General features: G+C 48.6%; 1 pseudogene; it reads right to left on the bottom strand.

Moving 5' to 3' along the window:
* Positions 1-1,737: 1,737 nt before the first annotated feature.
* LOC144158082 (uncharacterized) lies at positions 1,738-2,367 on the bottom strand (annotated as a pseudogene).
* Between the last annotated feature and the right edge of the window lie 6,797 nt (positions 2,368-9,164).

A 9,164-nucleotide genomic window follows, 5' to 3' on the forward strand; every position in this document is an offset into this window, starting at 1 on the left:
CGATGTGCAAGGTGCACTGCCCTTGCGTGGAGCTGTGCTTGGAGTACAATCCGCGTACCTCGCAACACCAGGCCTTCTTGAGAAACTGACAGTTCTTTCGCAACAGGAGAGAAAGGCCGTAATGTTGTGCTCTTCCAGCATTTATCATGCGGAGGCCGATTGAGGGCCTGCCTGAGTGAGCTGAGCCCAGGGTCAGCCATCGTTGCTCTGGTCACTTCTTCCATGGTCATAGCACGAGGCATGCTGTGGGACACGACAAAATTTACACACTGTTCAGCAACTGACTCCATGCGTCGGAACGGTTCTGTGAAGTTTACTGGGTGACGAGACAGGTAGTCAGAAGGAGCGAAGATCCGTTTCCCCGAAGTCCGGTGTCGATCAGGAACCCAATCGCCCGGGCTCCGGTTGATTTGGCAGGAGGCTGGCTGGGAGATAGTGTTGAAGTTCTTGGAGATGGCGGTCGAATTGACGAACTCGAGGCGTTGAAGTTGCTTAAGTGAAACGGAAGTTTATGTATAGCTATTTACAGTATGAAAACTGGGTACATGAGAAATAAAAAGAAAAACTTCAAACTTCGGCTAGACGCTAGCTCCGAGTGCGCACAAATCACTCGAGCTCCTCAACTTCGTCTAACTCTCCTACTCTCGGAGCGTACACAAACCGCTCTAGAAACCACGGCCGAGACTCTGTCTCGCCGCAAGATCCGTCTAGTTGCCCGGTGCGGCGCTGCACCCTAAACCTCCGACGCGATCTTAACCTCGACTAGGGGGCTCACAAATCCCAACCTAGCGTCCCGGCCGAGACTCTGTCTCGCCGCAAGATCCGTCTAGTTGCCGGTGCGGCGCTGCACCCTAAACCTCCGACGCGATCTTAACCTCGACTAGGGGGCTCACAAATCCCAACCTAGCGTTAACGGTCGAGACTCCTTGTCTCGCCGGGAACTGCCAGCTCAGCGCTCAGACAAGAACAATTTTCAACGGCCAAGTTCGGCCTTATATAACCTCGAGATCACCCTCTCTCGGGAACGCCCCTGTAGCGTGCATACACGCGTATGGGAGTGCCCGAATTCACGTAGACAGCTGTCACTCAGCACGCCACGGAATATTCATTGAGGCGCCGCCACCTCCGGGTCAACGGCACGCCCGCAGACGAGCAGGTTCGAGCGACCCCGCGGGGTGAGCGAAAGACGGCGACAGTGCGTCATGCTGACCAGGGCGCGACAAGAATAGAGACACGCCGGTAATCCCACCACCTCCGCGGGTCGGGCAGGCGTTCCTGGAATCCGGCGGCGGTGTCTGCTTTCTCAATGGGGGATTATCCTTGAGGAATGCGGTGGGCCAGACAATCCGTCTCCCGTGCGCGCCGCGACGAATTAGCGGCAGTTGCAGCCTAGTGTCGGCAGTGCTACGTCGCTGGTGTCCACCTGTGGAGACGTGGTCGCTGCTTGAGAGATGGCTGAAGTCATAAACACGTGTTCATCACTGTCAGTGCCACTGTCCCTCACGACTGCGTGTATGGTTTTGCGTGCAGAACGACACACGTGAGCAAAATGTCCGATTTTGTGGCACGCGTTGCACTGCTTGCCGCGGGCGGGGCAGCTGGAGCGTCCTTCGCTGTGAGGCCACGATTGTCCACAGTTGTAGCACGTTGCATCTGCTTGTTGACGGCGTGGGGGCTCACGAAAGGCTTTCCCTCGGTGCTTCGGCTGATGATGAGGTCGTGAGTTTTGCTTGGTGTTTAAAGCAAGTACGGGCGTTCCTTGCTCTGCTGATGGTCGTGTTCCATCACAGAGAGGTTGTGTTCAACTTCCTCGAACAATCTGCCTAGCCTGAGGATGCCTGCCAGGTACAGGTCGTGCTGCAGGGCGTATCGGCGGAGGCGTGTTGACGTCGTAGAAAGTAGAATTTGATTTTTGATCTCGGTGTCAGCATCAGCAAAGGCACAGTGCTTCGCGAGCTGGCGCAGTCTGGCGTAGAATGTGTCCAGCGATTCGCTTTCCAGTTGCTTAGCTTGACGGAAGCGGTAGATCTCGAATGTAGTGTTCACCCGTGGCGTGAAGTAGTTGTCGAGCTTCTGGCGGGCTGCAGAGTAGAGGGAAGTTGCGGCGCCGGGGGTACCGGTGCTTGAAACGGTAGATGTAGCTGCGGCGGCAGGGGGATCGGGTAACGCACAGTATATATCGTAGACTTCCTCCCCAACGTAGTGTAGTCTATAGCATGGCCGTCTTCCGGGCGTCGTTTGTGATGCCGCAGGCCACGATGAAGTTTTGAAGCGTTTCACCCATCGCAACCATTCGGTGTCGACGTTATCGGCGTCAGTGGCACGCGCGTCGAAGAAGGGAAACGCGGGAAGCGAGCTTTGCGCCATACCGCAAAATTCGGTCGTTGTACGAGTGGAGGCGGCTTCGTTCCGGTTAAAATCTTCACTTGGCAGTTGAAGCGTTGTTCAGACCCATCCTCGTCGCCATTGTAACGTGTTGGGAGGTGCGCAATACACCTTGAATCGCCTGAGAAGAACACCGCCGTTTATACGCCTCGAGGGCTGCCTGTAGGGGCGCCACTGAAATCCCCCTAGCGGCCCGTTTCGAAAGCAGCCGCGGGAGTCGCCGACCCGCTCCCCACTGTCGCCGCGGCTTTTGCGGCACGTTCACGACAGAGATTTACCGTTTGTGGGCATTGGAAATCCATGTTTATGTGGAGCAGTCACTCTGTTCGTAAATGGGGTGTAATTACGAGAGTGTAAATGTTTCTGACGCGATCTTAGGGTGGTATTATCGGCCTGCATCAGCGCCAGGTATGTTTCACAGGCCAGCGTCGCGGAACCGGCGTATGCGTGGAGCTGTTTGTAGATACACTGCCCTGAAATTTACTAACAGTGTCTCAGTAACCAGCGTTCCTTTAGATGTTCATGCTACGGCTATACACTACGATGTAAATCTGTTTTGTGCGCTTACATAATCTTACGAAGCACTCATACGTGACAGCACGCCAATCACGTTTACCAGTATCATACTTCATATATTGATCACCACCATTTACAAGGCAGTGTGTCTTAATTTCGCGAACATTCAATGAAAGTACGATGGATAATGCAGAATTATACTCATGGATCAGCACACGACAAAGGGTCGTCTTGTCGTGAGGTTAGCGCCCGTAAACATTCATCTGCTACATACTGGTATATCCTCCGCAAGCATCGTGGAGACGAACTTAGAATATAATCCGCGTCCGCGATTAAACGCTTCATCGAAGCATCGTCGTATGGCACAAAAGCACAAACTGAAACCAGATGGCCCTATCAGATCCCACACTCTTCCAGTGGCATCTGTAATCGCTTGTGAACTGCCTGCCCTGTATACTTACAAACATGCGTACGCCGAACGATCGGCTATTCGTTGAAGTCGAGAAACAAAAGGAAAGTGAACTCCAGATTTGTGTGTGTGATTACTAAAGCGTTAATTGCTTGATTTCGTTCCGCATTTGTACACAGCGTCCCCCTCCCCTTTCCCCGACCATGTCTCGCGAAATAGTGCATTTCGTGTCTAGTTGGTGTGGTGAGGCCTACATGGATTAAGTTTCGACGAACGTCTTTAGCATATCAAAAGCTGCACTGGGTTTTTTAGTTCCCTTTAGAGCTATTATGTTTCTTCCGGTCTAGCACAGAGTTTATTTTCACGTATACAGTTTCATTAACTTTTCTTGTTTCTTGCTATAAGGCGTGAGTAGGCACATATTTAGCGAAGCACAGCCTTGTAATATTACTTAACATTTTCGCATGGCTTATATTCTTTAAAAGGCACAAGTTATTGTCCGGGATTGCGCCATCACATCCCCGAAACATATTTTTCTGCAACGCATATATTCTAAATGAAGCCGCATCCGTTGTCCGCGCTGCAAAACGAAATGTACTGCAGAAGAACGGAAAGTTGGGCTAGTTGGTATGTGTTCATTTTTGGTGGAATACAGAAGCGCTCAAAAAACAAGGACGAAGGAAGAAGTAGACAGCACGGCGCTTACTCGCAACTACTCGTTTATTGAAAAACATACAAATATATACCATCCAGAGTACACGTGGTCGGATTCCCTCCCCCATTATACACACCATTACAAGACTTAACAGCGGTCGAGGCACATGCGGCAGAAAAAAATATAAGATACAACACACGCCAACTTATAGTACGTAAACCCTGAAAACAGCTGTCTACTGCTGTCTACTTCTTCCTTCGTCCTTGTTTTTTGAGCGCTTCTGTATTCCACCAAAAATGCAAAACGAAACCAACCTCTCCCTGTGCCAGTATCAGGTCAAAACGAGGGGACTGTAGAATTCACTTGTGCCTGACGTATTCGGAGGTGACAGTGGTGATATGCTGCTGATGTCGCCTAAGATCGGAAGAGCGGCGATGTAGCGCCCAGAACCGCGTCCTCGGGTAGCTCTTGTTGGCGTTCGAGTACGCCATGAAGACGCAGCTGCATTTTACGTGACCTAACGTACTCTTCGCTTATATACGTGACCATAAGAAGTGTTATAGGGGCGGAAATGCGAAAAGAAGCGAAACAGAACCAAAATACTGCACGGGCCCCTATCAGCCATGCAGTGCTAATCCCGTAAACGCCGCGAAGAAGCGGCGGCAGGCGGCGCAGCGATCGCGAAGCTCGCCTCCTGCGCTGGAGTTTTGGCGACATGCAGCGCCCCTAGCGGCCGACGCCTCTGGGTAGTACAAAAGCAGACGACCCTCGCCGCCCTCCATGTGTTTTCAATTACAAGCCGGAGTGAAAGTTGGTTGTGGCGCTTTGTGGCGTGTTTAAATGACTGCATACTGTATGAAATAGCCCTCAAAGTAGTTGCAGAGGCTAAAAAAAAAAATAATATCCGCTAAAAGAAGCCGATTTGCGGCTTTCTTTTGAGCGAGCTGTCACGGTGGTCGCGGCGTGGGACAGTATCGCCAGGTCGGGTGGTTTAACTGTTTGACAACAGTTAGTTTTTTTCTTCTTGCGTGCGGTCGACAAAGGAAAGTTCACGAGTAGCATAAACACGGAACGCTGCTCATCTTACATCCTGAGGTAACTGCAAGACGTTGCTTCAGCGGGATCATGCAAGCGAACGCAAGAATTACGCAGTCGACCCAGCTGACACTGCTGGCCTGGCACCGTCTTTGAAACGACTGGAAATTTTGTTTCGTATTTTCGCAAACTAAAGGATTTTTGCATAACGTTTTACGCCGCACGATTAACGAACGGCAGGGTACATGTATATTAGCGAGTACGTGGGGCAATACGCCAAATAAACAAATTAAGCGCTATTAAAAGACGCAAAACATGCACCAAATCACACGCCCGCTGCCTGCAGAGATGTGTACTTCTATAACATCACATAACACAGCCGCATACACGGCGCGGGGCCCCAAATATTTACACACGATCATCACTGACTGTGTTGGTTTTCTAGTGCAGGGGTCGTCGAATCTGAACGCCGACACGCCAGTTTTGACTTCAAATGGAGTTAGACAGCGAGACAAGAACAGAGAATTGGCGTCCTCCAGTTGAATTGCCCCCCCCCCCCCCCCATCTTCACACTTCGCCAGATTATCGTCAAATATTATTCGAAATTCGCTGAATTTTTTCTCTTTACATTCAAAGCCCCCCTCCTCCTCCTCCCCCCCCCCCCCCCCCTCCGGATTTGCCGTCCAGCCCTCCGCCGTGTCGGCTGCATGGAACTCGGCCGTTACTGACCCTCATTCTAGGCTATTAAGTGCGAACTGGGAATGTATGTTGCAAGAGCGTAATTAAGTAAAGTGAGAGCAAACAAGGAAAGCGAGCGGCCTCTTAGTTCGCCCGACCACTTTGTTTTACGGCCACTAATTTAGGAATCGCAAAACAGATTTCACGCTTCTGACGGTCGCGGCATTTTGTCACTGAGACACGCAACAAAACGGCAAGCTAACGCTGCACCATGCATTCGTAACGGCGACGCAAACGAGCACTGTTTAATAAAAGTGCACGCATAGTGTGCAGGTACGCAAAAGAGCGGCGCACCGCAGCAGGCGAGCCTGCGGTCAGCCGGACTCGCTGGCTTTTTAAAGTGCGATCATCGCCGATTGCGTCACTCTTCTTTTTTGATTGGCTGTTTTTGAGAAGTCTTTGTCACCTACAGTATTAGTTTAACCTAGAAATTTCACTTAAAATTTCACTTCGTACGACCATCGATCGGTGAACCTGCGAGTAGCAGACGCCGTCACGGTCCCGGCACTTTCGTCGTCGCTGTAAACGTGTTTAGCGCCGCAAAGCTTTTTTCCCTAATGCCAAGTTGATCGCTGAAATAGATCGGACGCGTCGGGGATGAGCTGGTGACCACGTCGCAGAATAATCGGGAGCGTCGAGCTCATTTTGCGTCTGTCAACACGGGATCCTATGGCATAGAGTTTCTCTCCTGTGGGACCCGCGCAGCTTTGTACTACCCGGAAGTACTGCCCGGAAGCCGCTTGCGCAGCGCCCCCTGGGCAGCGCAGGAGGCCTATTCCATCATCCATGCGGCTTCCCCGATCCCGGTTGCCAACCTACATTTCCACATTGGCTGTTCATGGACACTACACGTGCTCGGCCCTTTATTGTTCCTAGTATACATTAATGATATCGGGTCCAACATTAACTCTTCACTGCGTTTGTTTGCCGACGACGTCGTCATCTACAAACCCATCTCTAAACCTAACGACATGATCATCTTGCAGTCGGACCTGACAAAATTATCGGAATCGTGCCGTATATGGAAAATGGAAATTAATGTTAGCAAAACCAAGCATGTCCGTTTCTCATCTGTTGCAGATCCTTCGCCTAACGTGTATGCCATAAACAAAATAGTAATTCACACTGTTCCATCCATAAAGTATTTAGGCATTCTTTTTCATTTTGATTTATCCTGGACCAGCCATGTAGAATATATAACCGGGAAAACATTAAGAAAGCTCGGCCTTCTTAAACGTCGTTTGAAACTCGCGAACAAAGACACCAAACTTCAAGCATATAACGCAGTCACCAGGCCAACCCTAGAATATGCTTCAATAGTATGGCACCCGCACTCAGCAGTCTTTACCGAGATGCTTGAATCGGTTCAAAACAAAGCCGCACGGTTCATCTCGTCATGCTATTCCCGTTATGAAAGTGTCATCCATTAAGCAAAGTTTAAATCTCTCCCCACTTGCCATGCGCAGAAAATTTTCCCGCTTATCCTTCTTCCACAGGTTATACCACACTGATTCGCCATTTCGTCGCACTTTCATTCACCCGGCTTCGTACACTTCCATGCGCATCGACCATGAGCATAAGATAGAACCAGTATTTTCTCGCACAAAGAAACACCAATTTTCCCCTCTTGCTTTGTCAATAAATGAGTGGAATTCACGATAGCGTTGTCGCACACTCTCTGCAATCAACTTTCCAAACTGCGTTACTTGCTTTTCTTGCAACCGATAACCAATTTTAGTCATTGAAATCTCTTGCTTGTGTAAAAACTATAAGTACTGCTTTCCCAACGTGTTTACTCTGTGAATACTTCATTTCATTTCATTTATTTACTTTCAGGGCCCGAGGGCATTACAGAAAGGAGTGGGGTTTGAGAACAAAAAAAAAAAAATGTGCAAACAATACATTCAAAGCACTTCTTGTTGGGTGATGATTTTGAAGTTATTTACGTCCGTGATGGAGGCGATGGCGGCAGGAAGGTGGTTCCAGTCCGTGCTAGTTCGTGGAATGAAAGAGTCATGATAAAGATTAGTTCGACTAGATGGCACACCAACTTTTAAACCATGATCCAAACGGGATGAAATATAGGAGGGGTTTGTGAAAAGCTGTTCTTTTAAAATGGGGTTGTGATGAAAGATTTTGTGAAAGAGTGAAAGCCGTGAACACTTACGACGCAATGACAGATCAGGCAAATTTAGCGACTTCTTCATTGCAGTTACGCTAGAATGGCGAGAATAGTTAGAAAATACGAAACGAGCTGCACGGTTTTGAATCGATTCTAGGGCGAGGATGAGAGTATGTTTGGAAGGATCCCAGATGGCGCATGCGTATTCTAATTTCGGACGTACTAGTGTTTTGTAAAGAGTTAGTTTCAGTGATGAAGGTGCAGATGAAAAATTACGACGTAAATATCCGAGCATGCGATTAGAATTGTTAGTTATATAGTCAACATGGACCTGCCAAGACAGATTATTTGTGATATGAAGACCGAGGTATTTGTATGAATCGACGTGTGATAAAGAAGCGCCATGAAGACTATAAGTGCACGTGTTAGCAGTATTATCACGACGCGAAATTCGCATGTATTTGCATTTCGCCACGTTAAGTCACATGAGCCACTTATTGCACCAACCGGATAGGTTGTTAAGATCGGTTTGAAGTTTCAAGATGTCAGCTGGGGTAGAAATTTTCAGATACAATACACAATCATCAGCGAAGAGTTTAATGGTTGAAAAAGTGATGCAGTCGGGAAGATCGTTAATGTAAATCAGAAAGAGCAATGGCCCCAGCACTGACCCTTGAGGTACGCCAGACGTTACAGCACAGGAGGGGGATAAACAGTCATTAGCGGTTACGTACTGGGTTCGGTTAGAAAGAAAGTCTTTAATCCAAGAGAGAACATTAGGGTCGATGTGAAGTTTGCTAAGCTTCAGAATTAGTAAGTCGTGAGATACAGTGTCAAAGGCTTCCGCAAAATCAAGAAAAATGCAGTCAGTATCGAAGCCTTGATCAGCGTTAACAAACAGGTCGTTAGTAAAGGACAAAAGCTGGGTCTCGCATGATACCGTCTTCCTGAAGCCGTGCTGACAGTTGTTGAAAAAGCAATTTTCTTCGAGAAAACTAATTAAATGTGAATATATTATGTGCTCTAACATTTTACATGGAATGCTCGTCAACGAAATGGGACGGTAGTTCTCCGGCGAATTAGTGTTACCTTATTTATGAACGGGAACCACCTTGCCCTTTTTCCAGTCGCCAGGTAGGGATGAACACTGCAAAGACTGATGAAAGATCTTGGAAAGAATTAGTGATGAGTACAACTCTGTACATTTCAATATTTTAGAATTTATGGCATCAGGACCCGCTGGAGAAGACATATTCAAGTTGTTGATCAGTTTTCTAACTCCTACCCAATCTATTACAATATAG

This window comes from Haemaphysalis longicornis, unplaced genomic scaffold (genome assembly GCF_048455015.1).
Source record: "Haemaphysalis longicornis isolate Haplotype H1 unplaced genomic scaffold, Haemaphysalis longicornis Haplotype H1 scaffold_10, whole genome shotgun sequence".
In the NCBI taxonomy this organism is placed as follows: Eukaryota; Metazoa; Arthropoda; class Arachnida; order Ixodida; family Ixodidae; genus Haemaphysalis; species Haemaphysalis longicornis.